We start from the raw sequence: 27,656 nt of genomic DNA, 5'->3' as shown, positions 1-27,656 counted from the left end.
GTCACAGCTGTTATTGTGGTTTTGATCACACTGTTTTCCTTTCCCAAGAGAACAACTGGTTGTTTTAAACATGTGTCTTATCTTATGTCTTCCACCAGTTAATCAGGTAACCAAAACACCTGCTATTTTAATGTGCAATGTGTGTATCCTAATCCGTCTGATAATTGGAAATATGCTAAAATATCATTATATTTGATTCAAACTATGATGTATCAAAATTAGTGAATCAAAAAAGAAAAAAAAAACTTCTCTTTTTATAACCATAAGTTGTGGATGTGTTGTTTGACATTATATGAGGGTATAAGGGGGATGTGACCGCACCATTATGCCTCTCCTGTCCCTCTTTTACCTCCCTAAGTAATACATTCACTCTCCTGCAGTCTGAATAGGACATTATGAAAAGATTTCTTTGACTGCAGGAAAATTACTGCGTCAATGTCCTTAGCTCAGTGCCGACTACAAAGGAGGAAAATGTCCAGAAAAAAAAAGAAAGAAAAAAAAATGGAAATGAAAACCTCCCTTTACGTTAACCCATATTATGAAGCATATCCGTTGTACAGAAGAGTGATCGAAGGGTGCAAGTGCTGACATAAAAAAGACTTAGACAAAGACTTACTCTAATGTTCCATAGTATAACACGCTCAAAGGCACGTGTGATTTGGTGTGAGAGTGACAGCGAACTTGTGGGATTGAAGAGAAGACTAAATTATAGCAGAAGGCCCAATCACTTTCCCTATCCAATCCATACCAGGTTGGCAGATGAGACCAAAGATGGGACTTTGCTTTCATCCTGAATTTGTTGCCGCACTTTAACATGCACTATGCGATTGCCTGTCTGTATGCCGATGAGTGTGTCTGCCCTCTCCAGTCAAGCCTCTTTCTTTGATGTGATGTCTTATAATGTTGTGAAGGGGGTTATATGTGAAGTGAAAATGGGTAATATGACAGATGGTATGCTCTTCCTGTCTCTATGAGAATGAAGATAAACGCACCACATAAGGGTAACTGTGAATGTGTGAGTGCATACATGTGTGTTAGCACTCCATATGTGCATGTGTTTGTGTGAGAGATCATATTTTGTGTTGCAGTGTTTGTAAGATGTTTTGATGTGTTTTTTTTCCAGCTGCTTTCCTCTCCTTTGTGTGTGTGTGTGTGTGTGTGTGTGTGTGTGTGTGTGTGTGTGTGTGTGTGTGTGTGTATATGAACGAAGGCCAGTAGACATTTACAGATTTTGCCAGAACATCACATGTTTAGTCTCAACATCACAATATTTTTTGTCTATTTTTGTCTTTGGAGATGAGATCTGTGTCGGCCTGGGCAACAATAGAGTCATAAATTCTTGCCACCACGGCCATCTTTCAGAGCATGTGTGACGTGAGGTGAACTTTAAGGTGTTGCACCTGACAACACCAACAGATATCGGGTTTATGAATGAAAACAAACCTGGACGCATTCATCATCTCTCAGCAGTGACTTTGTCTTTTTCCAGTCAACAAAGAGAAGGTGAATGTGTGTATGAGCAGCATGCATAAGTGTGCGGGGGTTGATGTTGCACCCATATGAGTGATTTATTTGGTTTCCTGTCCCGACCAGAGGGTGACAGTCGAAAGGCTATAGGTTTACAGAAATAAAAACATCCATCCTCTTACGCTGTCTCGTGTTTACAGTTGTGAACTGAAGATCACTCTGTGCTTGAATGGGTCAACATAATGGAACAAGAAGTTGTCAAACTAGGGAGGAGACGGCAAAACAAATCTGACATGCTTGTCTTTTTATCAGGTTGTCATTCCACATTTTGCAAAGGAAGATGATTAAATAATTGCTGCAGTAAAAAAAAAGAAAAAAAACTTGAACAAGAAGTAGACTACTGAACTAGGATGGTTAGGCTAGGGTAATATAAACACAGAATATGTTAAAAGGGAACATTGGCAATTTTACACATGAGTAATTTTACATGTCATGGGTAGTACTTCTCAGCGTGTGTATAACAGTTGTATAATGTCTCTGTGGGCTCTGGGGGAATGTTGTCAGGTCTGAAAAATAACCGTATTGATGTCATCACATTCATCTCAGTTGAGGCTTGGAGACAAATTTACCACAGACAACCTACATCATAAACTGTGGCCATGGAGGATGAAAGGCATGGGCATTTACAAGGCAAGGGAAGGTCTAATGAAAACATGCTATTGAGTTGTAACGTAGGATGCAGCAGTTTTGCAGCTTGGCCCATTCTAGGGACTAAAAGTCCTAGATCTCTATCGTAGTGGTTCTGACCTTTCCCTTTTAAAAATCTGTCTCTTTTGAGTTCCTTAACGTCATTTAAGTTCAGTACTAAATCACCTTTACCCTGTTGTTCTGTTCCTCAAAATGTTGAGATCCATATTTGAGGTTAGTGAATAAATAAAGGAACTCGAAGGAAACTGGACTTGAAACCTGGCTCCTACTGTTACAGTTTTGTCCCTTAGCGTTGATAATTTTAACCAAAAATCTGAACAAATATAAATACATAAATAAAAAAGTTGTATTGTGCAATGCATTACGGTGAGCCAGTGTTGTTGTTTGTTAGTGTTTTATCATTAATTATTTGTTTTGATATTTTCTATATTACTTTTAAATACTGTTTTTTTTAGCACAGTAAAATACACTGATTTCCTACAGGATCAATTGCTCATAATACAAAGCTGCCACAAAATATGGTATACAGCATTTGCAACCTTAAAAACACACAGTCTACACACAGTTTTGGCTACAAGTCTGTATTTATGTTCGCATCCCTCCTCCTCCTCTTCCTCCTCCTCCTCCTCCTCCTCCTCCTCCTCCAAGAACCTGCTTGCAAAACTTAAACATATTGGAATAGCAGGGAATTGTCTCAACCTGTTTACTACAGGTGGAGGAAAAGTGTTAACACCAAAAAGTAAATTACAACACTTCATCTCAACCTTACCGCAAATCCTGGAAGACACAGAATACCACAAAATAAAAGCTCACAGTGTCAATTCAAGGTTGGAATTTCTTTCTCTCACTAAATAGAAGATCCACTGTTCAAGCCCGAGTGAAGTGCTGAGGAAGAACTTACTGGCAGTGAGCATACAACTGTAACATAAAAAGCTCATGCATCGTCCTCCTTGTGTCCCAAAGGGAGCAGCGGGGTCTTGTATCTGGTTTCTTTACACTTCACTGATCAGGATGTCTATCAGTGGTTTCAAGTGAGGCTTCAGAATGTTTTAAACACAGTCAAGTCTCAGAGGGGAACCAGTCATTACTCCACAGACCATATCCAAGCTCACAGAGCAGTTGTTGGAGAACGGTTGAAGTGTCTTTTATTGACTTAATGGGCAGTTTGGCCTTGTAACCAGCCAGTATAGGAGAATCCTTCAGGGTTAAATAGCAGTCATCCGACTCCAGTGACTATTAGATTCATGCTGTAAGCTGTGCCAGGAAATATAAGCCTTAAAACTGGGCCTGTCTAAAAATACAACCAACTAAGCAATCCTCATATTTACTGTATTAAAACTAATATTCAACAGAGTATATTTATTAAACTCCAAGCATGACGCTTTGAGCTAAATACTACCAACATGTTCACAACGACAATGCTCACATGGTGATGTTTTGCAGGTACAATTTTAGTATCGCTAACGTTTGCAGGTACAGCTGAGGCTGAAGGGAATGTCGTGTTTAAAGTAAAACTTTGACCTGATGATGGTGCTGAATGAAAACTTCATTGTCTGTGGACCATTAATGTTTGCAGAGGATTTGGTGCCACGCCATTGAGTAGATGTTGAGATATTTCACTAGACAAGTGAAAACTTTGACCTCCTGGTCGCGCTGCAAGACCATGCGAAATTCATATTTGTCAAGACGTGTTGGTAAAAATAAATGTTAACCTATTGGTGGTATAGGGGGAAAGTTAGGATTAGGCCTGCATGATCTAAGGAAAATTTGTGATGTATGATATTGCGATGTTGATATGACTTGCGATAAATAAACACATATTGAAGTGTGCATATGCAGGGTTGCTTAGTGAAGCTGAATGAAGAACACAGACAATGGTCACCATCGGTCATCTCCTCCATCCTCCTCCCTCTGCTGCAGGTAACACTGCGGGGGGGGGGGGGGTTAAGTAGTTAGAAGTTATAAGTCTATAAAAAAGTTAGTGGTAAATGAAGCTGCAGTCTACACACAGAAAGTTTTCCTTTTAGCTTGTTCATAACAGTAACACTATTAGCTTAACGTTGGCGCGCTGTGCTCGTGTAAAACAAACCACGGTGGATGGGAGAAGTTGGAAAACGTGGCTTTTCTGCATGTTGAACAGGTGGTGTGATGAAGGACGCTAATTGCTTTTTTTACTCCCAAAGGTTGTGATGACACTCACAGAGCGACGACTGTTGTTTGATTTCTGCTAAAAAGTTCACTCCTCACTGGTCTCCACTGTGTGCTGTTCACTGTGTGTGTGTTTGTGAGAGGCCGCAGTCCCGACACCAAAACACTGTACAGTTTTTTTTCCGGTTCATTTGGCTCAGGCGCTGCACCCAGAAAACCCTGTGTGACTGCATGGCATGTGTACATAAAATATTTTTTTCTAATTCATTGCGTTTCAGTCAGACTTTTGCGATGTTTATTGCGCATGTTCATATGGCGATGACGATTTATCGGTAAGCACTGGTTAGGATGTCACCAAAGTCTGTATCATCTGGGAACGATGAATGACTGTAGAGGATCTGAGATATATTTGGACCAAACAACAATCCATCCAACAAAATGACAATGCCATCACTAGAGCCAATGCCGGCAGTACCGCTAAAAAATTTTTTTTTTTATAAACTGTACATCGTGCACTTCAGGTAGAGGCATCTTTATGCTTCCCTGCCGTCTTCTGTGCACATCTAATACAACTAAACTGAATCACTCTGTTGTGTGGCATTCTAGGACACAAATAAAGACTGGAGTCAAGGGCAAGGCTCACAGCATTTGGGGAGAACAAATTTTGACAATCTGACATCCCCCCCTGAAAATGAAAGAGGAGGGAACACTTTGTATCAATGCACCTGGGCTCCCCTCAGTCTGTGAATAGTTTCCCTGCGAAGCCACAGAGCCACAATCAAGACTGAATGTTCTGAATACCAAGTATTACACAACTAGAGGGGAAGCAAAGAAACAATGGCCCACAGAGGGAAGAAGGGGAAAAAGTGCAAAAAAAAAAAAAAGGGCAAAAAAAAAAAAAAAAAAAAAAAGGCAGCAGCATTAGCAGACAGTTTAAGATACACTAGATGCAACTCAAAATCGTCAGCAATCTTGAGAGAGCCTGACGAGTTGGCACCGTAGTAAGTCTGAGCCAAACTGAGCTGAACAAAGAGAAGTAGATGCAGGTAGAACAGAAGCAATCAGAAAACACAGAGTGGTCCATTCCTGATTCTGAATGCCATTTCATGTCATCACGACCCCTTCTTGGATGAAAAGTGAAGAAAATCATGCGGCAGCTACAGTATATTTCTTTCTTCTCATTCTTTTCCTCTCCTGACTCTGTGTCTCTGCTCTCTCTCTCCCTCTCTCTCTCTGCCGCCCCTCCTCCCCCCGGGGCTCCCGTAATAAATAGTGATGAGATAAGGAGGAAAGCTACTTCTCAGCGGGGCAGTGAAAGAAATAAACATTTCCGGGGGAAATCCAATAAGGTTGAGGCTGGATGATAATGGGAGTCCCCAGCCTGTGGTCTGTGTCTCGCGACCCGGGCTGCACTCCAGTTACCTCTGTGGCCTCCTGCCATCTGGCTCTGTCGGCTCACATGCATCACAGGGTTTGGTGACCTATTCTGACCATTTCCATCCTCTGACTCCTCTGAGGACCATATGCATCCACAATCAGCAGCTCCCTGAGGAAGCATTTCCTGTTTTATTGTGCCATTCTGCCTACATAAACAGTGTGCAGGGAATGCTACAGCTCGGCAGGGATCGGGGAAAAGAGAGGAGCTGCAGTGTGGGGGAATTGCACAAAGACAGCGGGAGGACAGTACATTGTGATGGTTTGTGGTTGATGGCTAATGGAACAGTGTAAAGCACTGCGCTCATCTACGAGTCTGCTGCTTCGCAGACCGTAACTGCTGTGAGAGCAGACACTGGAACGAACGAGCGCACACACACACACACACACACATACACAGTGGCAAACAAAAAATAAATCAGGCCAAACGCCTACACTCCAATCCCAAAGCGACATATCAAAACAGACTTATTTTATGTCTCAAATGTACAATGAGAATGGAAACTTTTCCAAAGTCTCAAAAATTCTAAAATGAATTTTTGATGCTTTTTTCTTTATTTGGTGTTTGCATGTGTGTGTGTGTGTGTGTGTGTGTGTGTGTGTATGTCTGAGTGTGTATGCAGCGGGTCATATCTCTTTAATGGATTGTGGTGTTATTGATGTATTTACCACACCAACCCTTCCTCTCAGCTATTAGACAGCATTGAGCGGCTGTGTGAACCTGTTTGCTCATGAGTGTATGCGGTTGTGAAGAGATGTACTGTAGTAGGGCTGGGTTATATGGCTTCAAATCAGTACCACTATCATTTCAAAGTTTTACCTCGATTATGATTAATGATTGATTACTTTGGCGCTTATCAGTCTCTCTCTTTTTTTGGAGCCATCACCACTGTTGGTAGTCCTGACTGATGAGACCCAATCAGGAGGCGAGGCGGATGTCTGCGCCATCGTTTCCAAAAGTCTCTGTTTCTGCCACAGAGTTGTCAAACTAAAACAGGGCCAGCAGCATTTCCAGAGGTCTCAGTTTAAAAAAACTCATGAGTAGATGGACCCTAAGCTTAAACGTAGCAAAGGTGATGTGTTTTAAAACGCATTAGTGTGGATGTAGCCCGAGGCTCAGTGTTCACGTCCATATCGCCGGCTTCACTTTAAATGAATGTGGACTAACATTAGTTGGAGACACGTGAGTGCGACAGTTAATGAATGCATGCATTTTGGGAAAATTAACCAAATGAACCAACATTACAATGAAGTCAGTGAGAGTTTCTAAATGTAAGTTTTGCTATGTTTTCAGTTGATTGTCCAGCCCTGTATTGTATAAAGTGTTGTGCCAGTTCACACTTAAAAAGAACTATTTCAAAGTTCAGTTCGTACAGATGAAAATGAACTAGTTCACATTCATTTTTTTTAAATAATAAAGCGGTGTTCCGTAAAACTGTTGTAAAACGTGAGTTCATCATTTGTAAACTGATTCGTTCAGTCCAGCGTTCACTAAAAATATGAACGCATACAATGAACGCCGTTCATGCACAACACTGACTGTAATGGTTTCTTTTTAGTCACCCTTGCATCTTGGCTCTAAAGATGTTGATGTCAGTTTGTCCACCACTTTGGTCCAAACAGAAGTATCACAACAACCACTGGATGGACTGCAATTAAATTTGATGCAGATTTCCATGATGCCAATAGAATGAATAATCCTAATGACCCCTGATGTCACCAGAAGGTCAGAGCTTTCACTTATCCTGTGAAATATCAGACCAGATGATTTGGCACAAACACAGACATTTTTTCTTTTTTCTACAAACATTCATGTTTCCCAGACACTGTATCCTCACGATTACAACGTTACAACTGTAACTGTCCAACTGAACTGCAATAGCAAATACATTTTGCATGGAAACATAATTGCCTTGCCACACATTTATTAAGGGCAGAGAATTTACCAGCGGTTGGGTGGCAGGGGTACAAGCTCACAACTGTCGCACCAGAGACCAGGGTTCGCATCCACAGTATCGTCTGTGGTTAGGTTTAGGCAACAAAAGCACTTTGGTTAAGGTTAGGGCAAGATCGTGGTTTGGTTAAATATAAATAAACATCATGTCTGAAGTCACTGTGCATTTTTTCTGTTTTAAAACAGACCACGATCTCTCCCTAACCTTCACCAAGTGCCTAAACACAACCATAACAAAAGTGTAATGATATTGTTACAGGTGGATGTTCTATTGCACGATCAGATATTCTAGCGTAAGTATCAGCACATTTGCAACTTGCCAAATACGTAAATTAACGATATATTTTTCATTATGTTGATAGAAAATTTAATGCAGTTGCAAACACATCTCCTACAGAGAAAGGGGACAGGGTTGATCTCCAGTAACAGCAAGATCAAGTCTCTCCAAATGTGTGCTTCTGAGTACTGGCAGGGAACCAGAGCTGTGCAGAGAACCACATTGTTTTAGACTGATCTGCATGAAAGAGAAATACCTATAGACAGAGCTGCTAGCATGGCTGCTGATTCTTAATCTTTTTATTTTTTTTCTTCTTATTTCCTTTTCAAAAATAAAAAAAAAAAGGTAAAGAACTGCTGAAGGCCAGGTCATAGGAAGGCAGGAGTTAAGGTAAATAGAAAGACAGTGAGACAGAAAGGGAGATAGGAATGTTAGGGAAGAGGCTGAGCGACTGAGTCAGTGTGTTTGCAGGCACAAAGCGTGACTGTGCTCTGCAGTTACTTAAATCCATCTGTCATGCTGCTCATCTCAACCATTCATCAGAAAAGGAAAACAGACGCTTCGGAACCACAGGTTACAAGAGACCGTGTGTACCGTGTAGACGTACAGGGGGCTCGGAGATATGAAACAGTTAAAATGTCAATAGGACGACAGCTGGAGTGATTCAAATATAATGCGCTAACACAACATTTTTGAGTCCCTTTATGAAAACTGTAATATAGAGCATAAGGGTGAGACAGACCTTCACTGTCTGCTTGCTATCAGCATGATCAGGTAAACATAATATCCTCTCTCTATCAGCCTCACATCAGCCTATTCTCTTAGAATGAATTATTCACCTGCTCCCTGTTTATAAGCTGCATAATGTCAACATAAATGATAAGATAGCATTTAGGATTTCCCACGTGTATCCATGCAAATGTTAGCATCTATTACAGCTTATAGTCTGGCACAGTTTTAGCTTTATTTGGTAGAGCAGGGCTGTTGAAGGAAGTGCCATGGCCTGCCAGAAAAGATTCAGTAATAAGAGTCAAACAGAGCAGTACATTAGACAATTATGTGCCTCTTGCTCATGTGTCAGTGGGGGAGCCACTAAGTGCTGGTAACATGCACTTCCCACAGTAGCAGTCATTTTCCCCACATGCCAGGAGAAACATTTCATTGCTTTTTCATTTCTGAATCACACAGCAGAGATTACAGAAGTACCTATTGTTATGCTGAGTGGCCATAAACGAGAGGGGAGACACATTTTGTATGGAGATCTGTTTGCCAATTACTCTATCTTTTGTATAGACACGGTGTGAGCAACAAGAGGGGAGCATCGAAAAATCCCATATGAAGAATTCATATGATTGCTATCATGGAGCGCGGTTCTCGCAGAATGTGTCCACCTAATTGGATTTTCACGACATTCAAGAGCACAGCAAGTGGGGGGGGGGGGGGGGTGGACCATGCAGGAGGGGAAAAAAGAAAAGAAAGCAGCACAGAGAAACAGAAACAGTCAGTAATAGTCAGATGTGAGTTTTCTAGGATACTGTAAGGCTATGCAAGAAAAAAAAAAAATTATTCCACAGCTTTTCCTCTGCAGTTTCATCAGGGCTTTCAATCAAACCAGACTAAAACTTAATTCAACAAATTCAAGAGCGTCTCTCTTTATTAATGCAACATGACTGACTGCAGTTAGTTCGTTTTGAAGGTTTGTGAAGTCGCTCTTCCAGCGTGTGAGTTGCAGCATCATCCCTTGTCGGAGGATATTAAAGTGTATTTGAGAGGAGCTTATTTAGAGCGAGCAGGTAGTGAAGCTCAACAAAGGCTGCTAGAAAGTGTGTATTTCCACTCTTTCCTGCACGGGGGCAGGCACGCAGCCGCAGGCTAATCTGCAGATGAACGTGTGTGTAGGTAAACACGACGCCTTTCATTTTGAGCACAACGGCAAACGCTTTTGAAACTCACACAAGCATGGGAAAATGTGTCGCATGCACACACTCACACACACACGTATACTCATTCGGTTATGGCTTGCACACGTATGTACACACACTCTCGAACAACATATAAACACATACATAGAAACACATACACATAGGAGCAGGCCGCTGTTAAGCTGTGACGAAAAGATAATGTCGCAACGTTGCCTTTGGCAGGAGAGATTTACCCGCACACTTGTTTTCCTTTTTTCTTTTTTCATTTTTGCTTCTTTTCATTTCATTTCCACTTTTGAGAAAATAGGGGGAATAAATAGTTGTGTGCCCAGAGGAAATAGTTAGTAAATGGGAAGCCATGATGAAGTCTCACACACTGATGTCTCCTCCCTGGTTTCATGCGGTGTGTTGGTCAGAGGTAAAAGGTGAGGATCCTAGATCATAAGATTACCTCAGTTGATTTAGCAAAGAGCCACATTGTTTCAAGTTTATGTGCGTGGACAAAGTATAGCTCCAGTTTTTCACCAAGTTTGTATCTTCCAATTTATTAAACTGCTGAGAAGGTTACCATAGTTACCTCATGTGAAAAAAAGTAGTAGAAAATAGACATACTTTATATGCACTTACTGTATAATATGCATGCACACCTATATGTACTGTTGCTCAGCTTATCGTACACTCCTGTATTTCTGGATTTACAAACTGGCAAACACATTGGCAAACTGTTACACTGCAATTATGATTTTCACAAGAGGTATAATTAATTATTCCATGCTATTTTTTTTTTTTTTTGTATTATGTCTGAGAGGATATATATTATTTCAAAATGTCAAATAGTGCCTATTTTGCAAGTGTTCCATGCTGTAAGTGAACAGGCGCTGAATTGGCGCTGAATTGAAAACGTTAAGTAAACAGGAGCGAAATGAGGAATTTATCTATTTAGTTTTGCCTGAAGTTACAGTGGGTGACATTTTACTTTGCTGGATTTTAAAAATTTTCCCTGACTCAAACCAAAAAATCATCCAGTCTGCCACCTGTGGTGTTCTAATGCAATATTAATACAGCAAGTGTCAATCAACAGGTTGGATGGTGGCCATAGTCGCTGACAAATAGAGACCTGTGTGCACTGACACACCGATGTGATGACTGGCATGAGAGGCGCAGAGTTCTGTCAGATGGGGAGGACAGGCTGGGTGCAGGGGCACTGAGTCCTTCAGGGATGACGTTTAGTATTCAGCATGGCATTGGCATCTTAACCTTCCCCCAGAGCCCAGGGTTATTTACACCAGCCAGTTGCTTCCTGCCTTCTTTTACTCATCCCCTCATCCACTGCCGCGCCCCCATGTCTCCTCTTCCCAAGGGGGTACGGGAGTTGGTAAAAGATAAGCTTTGTGTCGTGGCAGAGGCAACTGACACCGCTTCAACAACATGAGGATTTAGCCTGCAAACGGAGAACTAATGCCCTGCACATGCAGGGAATCTCACATACACACCAGCACCCATCTGCTACGTACAGCTAAACACGAATGGTGAGGTGCACGTTTGCATACACACGTGTGTATACGCTCACGCATGTGCAGACACATTCATGGTGCAAGAAAAGCATAACAGAGCCACTCAGGAGTTCATACAGAGACAAGTGGGCACAGGCACAGGCACACGCACACACACACAAACACACACACACACAAATTGAGGTAATGAACAGCCTGCTGCAGTAAAAGGCTCCCGGCATAGCTTACTCTAATGCTCACAAAATTGCTTTTAATTGGTAGAAGAGAATAAATCAATGCAAACCATGTTTAGAATACTGGCAAAAGGGAAGAGGAGAGGAAAGAGGGCAATAAATGAAGAGAGACGAACAAAGGCTGGCGTGTGCAGATCATCAGACGAGGCTGCTTTAGAAATGAAAAATGTTAAAGCAATGTGTTGTTGATGATTTTTTTTTCGCTGTTCCCTGTCTCTCCAGAGCCTTATAAACTGGTGTTACAAGTGCACTGCAACTTTTAATTTAGACTCCAGGACAGTGAATCAGTAAGCCTGATAAGTAGTGGAGAATCCTCAGAGAGGCAAGAGGCCCCCAGGCGCCTCGCAACTCGCCCCCCCTCCCTTGCCCCCTCAGCTGCTTTGATGAAAATTAGCTGTCAGTCTATTGCACTCATCTGATCGACACAACTTCATCTGCGGCTCACTGACCTTTACGGAGAAAGCAGGGGAAGGACGGCCCGCCCACCACGCGCAGAGATCAACAACTGAGAGATAAAACAATAACAACCTCAGAAGCTCAATGAGATGACACAGCGAAGAGTTCGACTTCTCAGGAAAAAGACAGCACCGCAGCCGGGAGGGCTGAGGTGTACAAAAGGATGTGGTTATGTGTGCGTGTGTGCGTGTGTGAGTGAGTGCATCTGTGTTTCGGTAAGCAGTGGTTAAGAACATCAAATGGCTTGGGGGACATAAAAGCCTAAAACACAGGCATGAGGGACAGAGCTTTACCGAGGACAACTCAAATTAACCGAACTGAACTGGAAAAGTAGATATAATCTTTAGTATGTCACCATTTCGTTACCAGCAACAAATGAAAATTGCACATTTTCCCTTCAGTAATTCTGAAGGAGTTGATATGCCTTAAAATATTCAATTTGCAGGCTCACCAGGTAAAATCCATTAAAGCCAGCCAGTAATGTCAATTGAATTAGGGCTGCTTCGTATAAAGCATGGATTCCCTGTTCTTTCAGCTGAGTGGCTCTGCTGGCACCTTGTTTGTAACCACAAGGCAAATGGGATTAGAAGGAGACACCGGCCGCTAATGTAACGACACAACTTTTCAAATCATGCAAAACCACAGAGAGCCACAAACGCTCTAATGGAGCACAGAGAGAGAGCATTGCAGTCTATTAAAGACTCAATTCTGTATCTGCAAAATTGGCACCTAAATTGCTGAAACTCTGTCATCCTATAGAGAATTAGGTGGGTTGAGAATATTCTCTTCACCCAGAAATTAACTGTGTGAACACAAGACTTTAGGCAACGTGTGCAGTGCCACAAGGGTCCTGTTCTGAGGTCTGTTTGTTGAGACTGGAGTAATAAAGACTTCTCTATTCATCTATCTGCCACACAATGTCATTCGTCTTCACTCTTTATAATAAAGGAAAAAAGAAGTTAGTGAGTAATGACAATTGAGTTTGAAAGTTCATTTCTGACTTTGAAGTAGTTTAGCAAAATAATCTTAAAGTACTCAATGAGTACCTCAATTCATGAGGCTGGTTGCTCGTCTGACTCACCGGATGTAGGATGCAGGTATAAGCCTGCCATACCTGTTACCGTTTTCAAAATCCCTTTCGCTACGGGAAACAACAACAACCCTCAAGTGAGCTACCTACACACTGAAAAGTGCAATCACACACTCGACATACGTCTTTGATGTATTTTGTAGCGTTTTTCTTTGTTGGAAATTACCCATTTTAATGACGGTACTAGCCTCATCACGTGCAAATGTTCAACCAATACGGGTTTCCCTCCAACACTATTTTGCAGGGGCACTGTTGCTGCATCCTGGGCTCAGCGCCGCCCAAGATGATTGTGATTTAAAGAAATGCAAACAAGCCAGAGTGTTTCTCTCCCCTATAGCAGAGTGATAATGGGTGCAGCCAGACTATTCTCCAGTGCTGACACAGCGCTGTGAAAATAGGTCTGACTAAGCAAGACTAGCTGGTTGCCAACTTTGTTTGTCTGTTGTTCGGTGCCGGTTCAGTGGGTTTAACAGAGGTTTTGTGATAAAAACAGCTGCCTTGGCTGTGGCTGGAAATAATGTTGATGAGATCCATTAGACTGAATCAAAACAGTGAAGTTGTGGGCCAAATAAACCAAAACAGTGAGCTGAAAGGCTCTCAACCGAAGAGTTGAGTAATATGATGTGCAACCCCTTTAACATTACATGCAGTCATATGATCTTTTTATGTCATAAAAATATTGATGAGTGCACCTTTAATTAATATTTCAACTTAAGAATTTTAACCAATTTATTAGCCTTTCCTGAAGCTTTTAATCACATCTGGTTTCATTCATCTCTGAATATTTTCTCTGTTGTCATGGAGATGGCTAAAAAAAACATTTTGCAGGAAATTAAATAATTAATTACGTCTTGTTTATGGTTATATTTAGACACTCATGGCACTTATAATATTAGGGAAAGATTGTGGTCTGGTTTACAACAGAAAAAGTTCATAGTGACTTCAGACACAACCTTCCTAACACTAACCAAAGGTTTAAGTTTTTGTTGCCTAATCCTAAACACAGACAAGACTCTAGATGTGAACCTCTGACTCTGTTGTGAGAGTCGTGTGCTTTGTATGCCCGCTGCCCACCTAAACCCCCTCCACAGCTGTTAACATATGTAGCACTTCATTAATTCAATAGAATATGTTGTCTCTTAACATAATCCAGGCAGTGAATGGGTTTCCTACAACACACGTTTGTTGTTGCAGTTTAGTTGTATAGAAACATTATTTCTAAGAGACAGGGTTGCCTTGAAGTAAATGAAATAACTGACCTTCTCTCACCGTTTTCACTGGGGATGGAATCTGCATTACTAACAGCACTAAGGCCACATCACGAACACCACTATCAAGGCTCTTGTCCTTATCCTTGTGTGTCAGCATGCTACACTATATGTGCAGTAGTTTGGAGTTTCTTAAAATAATGCACAGCTAGTGTTAAAACTATCATTAAATTTGGCTATCACAAAGCCTAATATTATCTAACATGATGAAATATCAGTAGTGTCAGCTGCTTGTGGAAGACTGTAATTCATAGTTGCCATGTGTTTATTTTATCATAGTCTTTGATTCTGACTCTGCAGGTATTTTCTAATTTGACTTCCAAACTGTTCTTCACTTAGCAATTTTGCATATTTTTCTACATCCTAAACAACAAGATGACCTTTCCTAATAAGAAGTGATGGAGCACAGCCCACTGCCCACCACCCCACTCCACCACTGCTGCCTGGAAACCTACATGCCAGAGTTTACAGGGAGGTGTGCTGACCCCCATTATATGACTTAAAGGTCTTCTGCAGAGTTAATTATCACCACATCTGGTGCTGACCTTGGCCTGTGCACTTGACAATACATTACTCAGCTGTGATTGACAGGTGACACTGCCTATGAAAGGCAATGTGACACTGTATTGAAGTGGGCAGCAGAAGTTGTCTCCTTGCCCTGTAAATGTGGCCACAGAGCTGAGGACAGCTGATAGACTCAGCTGTCAGAGCAGCAACCCTGGAGCTCTTAAGACACAAGGCTCTTTCCCATCCCACCAGGGACAAGAGTCCTTCAGGTTTCTCACTCTACACACCCTGACACACAAGCACACACACACACACACACACACACACACCCACACACACACACACACATACACACACACACACACACACACACACTGATACTGCAGTGCCATTGAAGAGGGGGAGAGGAGAGAGCTCCATATGGACGCATCTGCATGTGCATAAACATCTGATTTGTACATCAACATTAGTACTGTAGACATGCATCAACACTTGCTGTGTTTGAACTGACTGAAGCATGTCTCAAAAAATACAGCCGAGACAAAGGTAATCACCGCTACCAGGTTTCTGAATATCTTTAAAGGGAACATCTGCCTTTAAGGACTTAAAATCTTACATATTTTACATAAAAGCCTGGCAGAATCAAAGAACCAGGCTCCAAACAGAGAATTCCACCATGAAAGAGGAATAGACAGACCAGTTTCTTCTCCAATAGCAGCCTGAAACCCACTGACTTTCACATGGGCTTTTCTTTAATACAAGATTAGATGGTTATTGCAGGGCATTTTGGGAAGTGTAGGAAAACAATGACTGAAGTGACAACAGACAAATCATTGTGGCAGGTAATAAGACTACATCAAAGTACCATACATACAGTATTATTAAAACTGCTACAATCAATATTTCTATATTACCATACAAGCCAACAGGTAATTATCGCATGACTCTGCAGTTCCCCTCAGCTCTATGGAGGGTTTAAGCATCTCTCAGTTCATTCTTTTGGTTTTACGGCCACAAACTTTACAGTTTACTCTCACCGCTTTGATTAGTATTGTTTCCAGATGTAGCAAAAAGCCATAAAACACAACTACTACCTGCACATAGTAGCAACATACATTGTACAGTCAAAGTAGGAGCTTAGTGATGTAATGATGGCAGGGCTAGGTGGTGAACCACAGTGGCTAGTGAGCAGTGCCGGCCCTGACCAATTTGGTGCCCTAGGCAAGATTTTAGCTGGCGCCCTCCTTGCATCGCAGTCAATTTCACTACCAGTGTTCATACACTCACACAGAAACTGCATAGCTTTTGTTTTCTTTTAAATAAAAACGTTTGTAGTGTATTAGAAACAAGTGACATAAATTAAATTATAAATACAATATAAATAAGGCATGCAGATATTAAAGAAACCAATACAGACATTAAAAATTATTGCACAAACAAAAAATATTAACTTCAAATGAAATATGCATAATGTAGCTGCATAATGTGTTCTACAGCACACATGGGCGAGTTTTGTCTGGTGCTGACTATCCGCTAGTGCCTCGCTTTCATATTGAGTCGATCCAGCCGTCTGTGTTCATGTCTGCCAAGGGGGAAGGTCTGCACGGTGTCCTTACCCAAGCAATTAGGTGATTACATGGTTTTTGTCTCCATTTGGTAGGTGAATCTAGTACGGACAAAGACTTACTAAAGTCAGTGAAACAGCTGTATTCACAGCCTGTCATATGTAATTTATATATCAAATATGTTTGAATTTTATTATTATGTTAGTGTTTAGAACTTTTTATTTAGGGTTGGGGTGGAAAATTTGGAGATTTCATCTAGAAATGCCTCTACTACAATCTCTCTAGTTTTGCTCTGCTTCACTATATCATTCACTATTCAATGAATCAATTTTGAGACATGTAATGTTCAGATTTTGTAGTATGGTATATTAAAGGTTTTGGACTGGCCCTGCATAACTACAAATAGACAAAGACAGTAACATCTAGGCTGATGCTTACACCTCTTGATGAAAATCACAAGTGTTACTTTTCTTTTGACAGATTAAGAAGATTGAAGATTATACATGTACACATCAGCCTAGATGTTACTGGCCAGGAGTAAATGAAGATGGCACGCAGCATAAATAAACAATTTCATTTCAGTTTAGTAACTCTGTGACTATTACAAGCAGGGCAAACGTTGGCTAACCAGATGTCAATAAAAACGTATGACACAGCCAGCAGGTGAAAACAACACCTAAATAGGAATAAAGTTAATATTTCCAAATTTCCCTGATGAATTTTAGGTGGGAGTAACGTTAACTGACGTTAACTCTAGCTATTTAATGATTAGCAAACCACATTACTATTGTCCAAAAGTAAGCTAGCAAGTTAAGCGGTAACTACCAATGCAACAGACTATTCATTTCATCACGTTACTGTACCTCTGTCTTTTTAATATTTCAAAATAATAGTTGTAATAGTAAGTAAATAGTAAAAGTTAAACATTTCGATTTTTTTTCTTCCCCCAATTGCGGCGCCCCTTATGTATGATGGCGCCCCTAGCATTCACCTATACTGCCTATGCTGCAGCCGGCGCTGCTAGTGAGCTAACCGCTAATATGCTAGCCATCCGAGAACATGATAAAGTCACCAGCAGCTGCAAATCTTAAAGCTAGCTAGCTTGTTACAGCAGCTAGCAGGACAAGGAAAGGACAATAAGTTCACAGTTTATTCAAATGCGTTTCTACCATCGACTCCTAGTCACATGACTGTCTACAAATCATGTCTCTTTAATGGAGCAGTTTATACTCTATTGCAGGATTAAAGGAATAGTTTGACATTTTTGGAAATATGCTTATTTCATTCATTTAGATGAGAAGATTTATATCTTTCTCATGTCTGAACAAATACACCCAGTAGCCAGTTAGCTTAGCTTAGCTCAGCATAAAGACAGGAAACAGGCAAAAAAATGGTGCAACACAGCTAATAGGCTAACAGGCTATGAAAGCTTCCGCTGAGAAATGCTATGTTTAGCTACTTTTAAGTACAGCTATAAGGGGCTAATATTTTCTCTTCTCATGACTACACATAAAGCAAATGTGAATAGGCTACAGTATGATTCATGAATTGTTCAATCCCTTCACTGAGCCAATATTAAAGACACAGTCTGTAGCCTGATATGGCAGAGGACAGAGAAAGGTGGAGCTGAACCACAACACAAGGTAACCAATCTATACCTTTACAGACTCATACACTTATACTTGTATGAACATTTTGAAGAGGTGAATTAGAAACCAAATCTCCTGCCACAGATTCAGACTCTAATACTACAGACGGCTGAACTCACCCAGCCTAGCTACATGTCAGGCGTTCGGTCATCAGTCTCCTGCCATGCTGTAGCAGGACTAGTTAATGCACGTGGCAGTCGGCAGCGCCTATTAGTAAGTGGATGTCATGTTCTATGTGGATTAAGGATGCACATTAACTGATGCTTATTTCATGGCTAGTTATTTCATTGACAGAGTGTGTTAATAGAGAGGCTGATTTATGACCATGTGTCTCTGATGGCTCAGTGTCATGATGGGGCTGAGGAGATAAAGGGGAAAGGAAAGGAAAGGAAAAGAAATAGGAATACTATTTATTATGTGTTGAGGTTACATTTCTTTCTGTCATCCATTCATCCATACCTCTTTCTCTCCAACATCTAATTGCTATTTCCACTTGCCTTTAAACAACCATGAGCCAATCCATTGTAGATATACACACAAGAAAACCCACAAACACACACACATACCCACACACTCTTTCCCCTCACTGCTAAGTGCACATTATTTGCAGTATGCTTCATTTCACCTTAGCCAAGGCTGTTTACTCGGCATACACTGTGAGTTAATGAGACTGTGACAATTAATACCACTTGTTTACAAAGTGCTGTTGTTGACGCTGCTGAAATAGCTGAGATGAAGCTCTTTACAATGGCAAAAATGAACTCCAAAATAAAAGAATAACAGGTACTTTTAGAGCATGTGTGTACTTCCGGGTACAGTGGCAATGTCTGCGAATAACACATCACACAACAGTTAAAGGGACGGCCGCAGAAGAGACAGGTGTGATTCTATCAGAACATTTACAATGAGCAAACACATCTCTATTTGCCCCATGTCTAATAAATGCAGCAGATCCACATTACAATCTGTATAGCTGCAAGATAGTGACCTGCCCTTCGTGTATGATATGGAAAGGTGGCAAGGTGCCCTGCATAATGCTCATGTGGCATTACAAAATAGTGTGACATGAATACACTATCAAGCGCCTGCCATTTAGAGACTTGCTTTGTTTGAATTTTGTTCTTGCTGTAAAATTGGGTTTGAAATCACCTCCCCACAGTGTTTACACAGGATATCTCTGCTAACTGCCTGCAGCAAGGAAACAGCACAACTCAACGTTTTCCCTGAGCTGCCATCAGCTTAAAAGACGTACAACAGACGTGCAAACAATGTCAGGGCCTCAAACATTAGAGACCTGAGAGCGAACTGCTTGTAACCACGTTGGTCTCCACACTTTGCAGTGTGAGAGGAGTGCTGCAGTTTGTGCAGGGGGATATTGTGGCATTTTACCAAGGCTCAGGAGGATGGATATAGCTGACACTCGCGTCCTCTGCTCAGCAGCAAGGAGATGGGGACGTCACACAGTAAATTGCCGACAGAACAGGAAAGCTGAATCCTGTGAAATTTGCATTTTAACAGCCACAGTACACAAAAGTGTCAAGAGCCACTGCCATACAAGATGATACACTGAAACCCAGGAAGAGGTGAGCGAGAGACTCTGGTGAAAAACGATGGGTGGCAGACATCACATGAGGAAATGTATCACCGAAGTTTTCACTGTACACGTTGGCAATTTTACATGACGCGCAACTGCTCCCTCTTAACTGTCATGAAGGGCTGAAGCTAGAGCAGAACCACTGCATAGGCACAAATGGTGGAGGAGCAAAAATACATGATAGTTTTTAGACTTTAGGTTAGCAAAGTTTTCTTTGCAAAATTTGCAATCCTGATCTTTTTCCTAAATCCTGAATCATTCTACATTGCACACCAAATATTCTTTCACTGCACCTTCACTACATTAGAAAGGGTTAAATGTTGTGCTGTCCAGTTTTCATCAGATCAGGATTTCATTCAGGCTTCCAATTTTTAAAATCATCATCATCATCAATCAAAATTTAAAAATCACCTAACCCAAGGTATCAAAAGTGAGTTAAATAATTAATCTCTGAGTGCAGCTCTTTTCAGGAGACAATCATTGTTTTCGTTGCCTGGTTGCACACTATTGAGACACAACATACTACTGTTGAATGGGAAAATGTTTTGATTATTTGACTGGATCTGTTCATCCACAAAAAATGTGTGTGTGTGTGTGTCTGTGTGTGTGTGTACATATAATAACTGAATTGACTACAGACTATCAAAGACATAGTATTCTCCAACTATAGGCCTACAGAACAAAACCACATTTCAGCACACACACAAATACTCGCTTGCTTGTAACTCACATGTCAGTTCACGCTGGTGGACAAAATCAGGAGCAGTGGCTAAACTGATGAATTCCAGGATATAGACCACTTTACCACTCCTGAAAGGCACTGCTGTTGAGTACAATAACAGATGAGACTGAAAAGAACAGGCACTTCATTTTCAGCGTCCTCCTGCAGTGGGTCGCACATGAGAGCAAGTTAAAAGCCAGGGGGAGCCTTCAATACTGTAAATCTGGAAATATTGTTGCCCTTTCAATCCCGAATTCTAAGGAAAATGCACCAGATTTTTTTTTTTATTCAAAACTGTGCTAAATTGAGATTGAAAGGACACAGAACTGCATTAATTTGCTACTATGGCAACGAACACTTTGCAGTATGAAGCAATAGACATGAAAGAGGAAATCACTGCCTGTCTCAAATTTTTATGTGTAGAGCATTTATTTACATATAGATAGATAGATAGATAGATAGATAGATAGATAGATAGATAGATAGATAGATAGATAGATACTTTATTTATCTCCTGGGGGAAATTCATGAAGCTTTTTATGTATGTACTGTACTGCAGCTGCCAGCAGATATAAGGACATTCAAGTGTTTATTAATGTGCAGTATTTGTCACCAATTATAACTTCTCCTCTGAAGACTAATTCTTTATTACAACAACTGTCATTTAGTAGCTGTTTATACAGCAGTCTCCACCTATGGATTTATCCTTTGACAAATACACTAAAAACATTGATTAAATGTTTATATAGTACTTATAATTGCTAACTAACTAGCGCAGTGAGTATTGTTTCTGTTTTTCTTTCCCCCACTATAAAATTACTCACAACAAAAGCCACTCCTAGACGACATGCAGTACTTGTGTACTTCAAACAACAGCAAGCCAATGAATACACATTTATCATGGCAGGAGGGGAAACAATAATTTATCACCAAAGACAGGGAAAGAAACAAATGAATCTGTTCCACAGTCAGGGAGGATTTAAGTATATTGATACTCTGTTTTTTGGGGGGGATAAAACACAAATACAAAATTACATCAACCAGTTGAAAATGTTCCAATACTCTGCACTTATATTTTATCAACGCTTTTAGCCAAGGTAATTGTAATATGAAATTTCATGAGTTACAGAGTTTAGTGTCCCACCCATCATCTGCTTTTCATTCAACTTCTTTTTTTTTAATGACTTGTTCCCCTTTTTATTCACACTGGTACCGTAAACATTAATCTTTGAGGGATACCTTTCCTGATTATTGTTATTCAATCTAAGGACCCTTTCGCCCAGAGAGTTTGCCATGGTAAAGGATTCCTAGCAGAGCGGCGATCAAAAACAGTCCATAATCTCTTTTCTTTTCCCTCAAGGTGACATCTGTTTTAAAAGAACTCTAATCTGAGCTGATATAAAAGGACTATCACAAGCCATTTCACTGGCTTTTGTTGCACATGCCCGAGCTCGTGTGTGTGTGTGTGTGTGTGTGTGTGTGTGTGTGTGTGTGTGTGTGTGTGTGTGTGTGTGTGTGTGTGTGCACTTGATGATTGTGATTATGTGAAAAGGTTCCTGCAAAGCCTCCACACTGGAAGAGAAACAGCTGAACCTTCACCCTGTTTTATGAATACCATTATGTCTTTCAGAGTGACAATGAGCCAAAATGCTCTGATCAACTTACGTAAGCTTTGATGCTAATCATGATGGGACCATCACTCTTTGCTTTCTGTCAGTCATTTTAGCCTCTTTCAGCCCTTTTCTTGCACAATAATACAACCACATCATTCATATTTTTGAAAATTCTAATTAGCTTAGAAGATGTACTTTGAGTGCTGTTGGAGTGCACTGATTGTCAACTTAGACTTGCTTCTAGTACATTTAGTCTGAGCACAGCCTGCGGTATCGTCCTGACCAAAACTGACAGGCTCCTCTCTTCCTCAATCTGTGAATGCTGAACACTGACTGCTCCTCAAGGCATGCAGAAGTCACATCACTGTCCCTGTCCTCAGGCAACTGATGCCCCCCACCCCCCATCCCCACCCACACACACACACACACACATCCTCCCTTCCCGCCAGTGTGGGACGGCTATCTCCCAGTATCAGCTGGAAATGTGATGGATGACAGGTGGAGGGAGAGAGAACAGGGCTCCTCAGAGCCCGTCAGGCTCGCTCCCACTACCCATTATTCTTCCATTTAGCCCAGCGCTGGGCCAGCCACCCTGATCGCACACACACTTGAATTTTCTGGTCAATGATGAATCCCTAACCTTCCTGCTGCAGGATGGGCCTGCAGTCTCCTTTCACAGGAGAGGGAGAGGCCACCATGGTTCATCTCTCTCAGTCTTTAGCCACTCAGACAAACCACTTTGCTCCACTTCCTCTTTCCCATTGTCAGATAGTGCCTAATGCTACAGGAGGAGCTGTCATACCCTCAATGTCTGTCTATGGCGGATACATACTGCAGAGGAGAGGACTGCTCTCTGCAGGAAAGGCACATACTGCAGAGTGCATTGCAAAGAGCCAAACTGCAGTGAGACAAAAGAGCGATTTTACATTTTTAACTGACAGTGAGAAACTTGGGGTCAGCTGTTTTAATGTTTTTTCCTTTGCTTTGGTGCCGATGGGCTTGTCAAAGAGTCCTTGCTGTGCACCAGCACATCTCACCACGGATTGGCTGGAACTGTAATTCCGCAGCCTGGTGTGTAAACCGTAGGTGCATTGATTAACTCGGAGAAGATCGAGAGGGAAGTGGCAGGCAGAAAAGATCACAGAGGGCCTGCTGAGAATTGATCCGCGTGGCTGATCAGCACCTTCTACAGCCTTAACAAGGCCCAGACCTCTGACATCTGCCCCGGAAAAACTCATGTTGGACACAGAAACATTGACATCGAAGGCACCAAATGAACAAGCAAAGGTTGTGACCTTTGGAAATGCCAGACAGTTGAATAACATAACCAAATTTGGAAGTGCATGTAAAATGCCAGAGTTTGGCTTTCGAGCGGTCAAATCCCGAGGTGTTGGTGTGGGAGTGAGACAAGCTGTAAATATTGAACAGAATGTACCTCCAGTGGACTGGAAAATGAGAAGAATAATATTATTTGATTTGTAGTCAGAGCACATGTTAAGCATTATCAAGACATGATTCAATCAAGGTGAGGTACGCATCTCTATCAAATCGGTCATTGAAACAAGAAGACCAGGCACTGTACTGTAAGTTCAAGCCAAATATTACATTATCCCACTGTAGCTTCCTGGCATAAAATCTAATCTTTAAGTCATTTCACGTTCTATCTCCATATTCCTTTTACGAGAACAGGGTCTCCTCAGGTTAATAACAGTTTCTTCCAAAGATTATTACTGGAAGAAGAGGATGAAATGTAAAGAAGAGAGCCTGCATTTTGATAGTGCAGAGCTCTGCTCCATTTCCATCCAGGCACTGGATGAATGCGGAAACAGTCATTAAAATAGTATACTTGACAAAAGAGAAATGGATATATTTTACACATACACACACACAGTACTGTACACTCCCACTGATTAAGTTTCACACAAACAGATTAAGAAAATGTGCAATTTTGCTACTTAAAATTATTCCACTTTGAAGTAGTAGCACAGTAAGTTGCGACCGGAAATATATGCCTAGAATGAGGCTATCTTTAGGCCGTTTCAGACAAGCACTTTACTCCATAAATGTACTAGTAATCTAACATCTGGGCAGGTTTTTTGTTTGGTTGCTTTCTTCTTGCAATGCAGTATATGGTATGAAAGCAAATTAAGAATAAAATTAAGTTTAATTAACTTAAATTAACTTTTCAGGCTGCAGAATTCTATATTCCAAATCTAATAAATTATATACTTTGTTAGTAAATTTACTGAGATTACATAGAGCTTAATTGTGGGGTTACTGAAGCCTGGGCAAGCCAATCGCCCCCAGCTATAGATGGACAGCAATCAAGCTGTGAGAATAAACACTTTTCATTTTAATCACTGAGGCAGCCTGTGTGAACACTCTTCTTCCTTGATGACATTATTTCCCAAGTCACTGCTGTTCTCCAGCAGCGCTGCCACTGTTAGAGAAAAGAAAGGGTTGTAGACCTCCTTTATCATGCAAGTGTTGTGGCGCTATCAGCAGCATGTTGTGTGATGTTTTTAAAAAGTCAGCATGGAGCTTTCCATAATGCTATGTTTGAGAGCCAAAAAGACATTTTGTTTTTTTCACAAAAGGTGCTAAAAAAGCATCAGAACATAAAGACACTGAGACAAGTAAAAGAAACACACACATGAAACATACAGCCCAACAGAGACAAGGGCTCATGTGTTTAGTTGCATCAACTCAAGAGTGCGGAGGAGGATTTATTGGATTGGATTGGTGTGTAGTGAGTAATGTAAATCTATACTGGGTTAGCACACACAGCACTGTGCATATTGTATGAATCCTATAAGGAAAATGAAGAACAATGGTGGATACCCACACACTGTCAGTACAACATTCTATCATTTATTAATGTGCTGGAGTCCACATACTATTTCATTCAACGTCATTCTTCTACACACCTGTCATTAAACTGTGTACCAACTGTATTCATCTCAAGTGTGTCCAAAAGCTTGCCTTCATCGATAATGGGAGTTAATTCATTTTTAGCCATCGTAAAGTAGAGGCACTTCGTTGTTTGGTCTGTTGATTGGTCTGTTGATTGGTCTGTTGATTGGTCTGTTGATTGGTCAGGCAGCCACCACTTTGGTCCAAATTTAAATACCTAAAATGTTGTACATATGGCCATGACATTTTGTACAGACTTTGAAGAAGCATGCTGACTTTTTGGCAATCCCTTGATTTTTCCTTTAGCACCACTACAAGATGGAAATTTCCAGTTTTGAGTGAATATTGGATGTTTGGTAGATGGATTGTCGTGAAATCTGGTACACACATTCATGTTCTTCTAAGGATGGATTGTCATAATTTTGGTAATCCCCTTGCATGTCATCTAGCTCAATTATCAGGTCACAATTTTAATCTGTCCAAAGCTAATGGTATCTCCATCACCCTCAGCTGCATTAGGTTTAGTGCTAATAGCAAAAATGAGCATTTTAATATGTTATACTGTGGTGCTGAGCATGGTGAACATTATACCTGTTCAACATAAGCATATGAGCACTGTCATTGTGGAAATAGCAAGCTGATTTTGGCATTTAACTGAAAGCACCTCTGTGCCATGACTGCTAGCATGGCTGTTTCTTTCTTGGTTAGCATCATAGTTAAGCACCTGAATTGTGTGTGTTTTCTGTTTTAAAAACAAAGCATATTTACCACATTAACATAAAAGAATAAAAAGAGGCTTTTTTTTCTTTCTTTCTTTTTTTTTTTTTTTTTACATTTTTTTGAAACACTACAGCTCTAGATATAGTACAAATTTTGAGCCTTATTGCTACTAATTTCTATCTGCTAGATTAACATCTGATCAACCCAGTATAAGATCAAATTGTCTTATAATTTTTTACATCTTTTTTCCCTATATAATGATAGTGATAAAACTTATAGTAAATAAGTAGTAAAGAAAATGAACAGTTTTATTAAGTTTTAACTTTTCAATTTAAGGTTTCACGTATAAAACCCTTAAAATTCTGTCTAAAAATCTGGTTGGAAAACACACACATCCACTGGGTGGGAAGTCATTAGTAGTTGATGTCATGAATGTGGATGGCTTCATTAGGTGGTGAGGTGACAATGACTCATCATTTGTTTTTTTTTGCACCTACACAGATTTGTGTACATTTCAATAACAAAATCAAACATAGCTTTTGAAAGCAGGTGACACACTCAAACCATTTACATATACCACAGATGTAGACACAAACCCAATGCCTAGGTCTAAAGCTTAATGCGTAATTATTACTCTGTTAACATGTTAACAATCACTGTTAACAATCACTACGATGCCTCCTCCCAAGACCACAGATGAACTCCAGTAATCTAAGAAAAGTTATAAGTGATTCCTCTGTGCTGCCTATATTGTGATCTGTTAGTATTATGCTGAATGTCAGAATATCCTTCGCTGATCTGGTTTGGAGGTCAAGGAGAGGTTCTCATTTTCCACATTTACGTTAACATTGTCAGACTGTGTACACATAATCAGTGGTAGGGTGGTTGCTGTTGCAAAATGTTGTCATATAATTCACATATACTGTTGTAACAAAGGACTATACATTTTCCATCCCAGCACTGCTAATATTAATCCAAAGGAAAGCTGATATGTATTTAAAAAATTAAACAGATTAAATCACTGACAACTCACAGACACTTTCCCTATAGCTTCTTTTCTCAGATGTAATCTGATTGTTCTTTAAAAAGATCAAAGGTAAATGGGGATACAGTTCAAATAGTGATGTTTGAGCACAGTGGTCAAGGCTATAGAGCTGAACCACAACATTCATTGCACTCGCACACTTTCAGAAGGAAATATTGTACTTTTTACCCCACTACATTTATCTGACAGATGTGGTTAATACACACTTACAAAACGCTGCGAAAATTTTTACTTACAAACACTATGATGAACTTATAGAGCATGTGGCACTGTCATAGAACTAACTGTCTAGCATTTTATGAAATTTTTTTTAAATTAGCTCCACCTCAAAAAATTTCAACAATAATGTGCTACTTACACATTAACAATTTGGTAATAATAATCTAATGATACATTAGAAAACAAATCACATGGGACATTTTTCTGTTTTACATACTTTTGTAACATTTTCAGTGCAGGACTATTTACCAGTAGTAAAGTATTTGGATCAGGGTAGTATTGCTACTTTTTCATAAGCAAAGGTTTTAAATGTTCTTCCACAGCCGGTGATTTTAGACAGCATAATACTTCAAAATAAGAGTTTTCTTTTACTTCAGCATTTTCTGTTTGTGATCCAGTTTGTTCCTGTCGTGGTTTCTTGAAATACTTATTCATTTATTCCATAAAATTGTAAAGTGTTAACTTTGGAGCTGGAAAGTTCTGCCTGAGTTCTGACTGAGTGCTAGTGCAACATCATCATACGAGGAAAAACACTTTAATACTGGTTATGACTGATGGTCAGTCGCAAGGGAATAATAGAATAGCTGTGAGAACAAAGACCCATTTCACCTGTGGCAGAGAGATGAGTCAGTAGCTATG

General features: G+C 40.5%; 1 protein-coding gene across 1 annotated transcript in view; it reads right to left on the bottom strand.

The window, feature by feature from the left end:
• tmem132c (transmembrane protein 132C) overlaps positions 1-27,656 on the bottom strand; it is a 109,197-nt gene that overhangs the window by 61,468 nt on the left and 20,073 nt on the right. The gene's annotated exons all lie outside the window — the stretch shown is intronic.

The sequence above is a fragment of the Seriola dumerili genome, unplaced genomic scaffold (assembly GCF_002260705.1).
Source record: "Seriola dumerili isolate Sdu_G_001 unplaced genomic scaffold, Sdu_1.0 BDQW01000017.1, whole genome shotgun sequence".
Taxonomy (NCBI): domain Eukaryota; kingdom Metazoa; phylum Chordata; class Actinopteri; order Carangiformes; family Carangidae; genus Seriola; species Seriola dumerili.
This window is presented reverse-complemented; position numbering and strand designations above follow the sequence as displayed.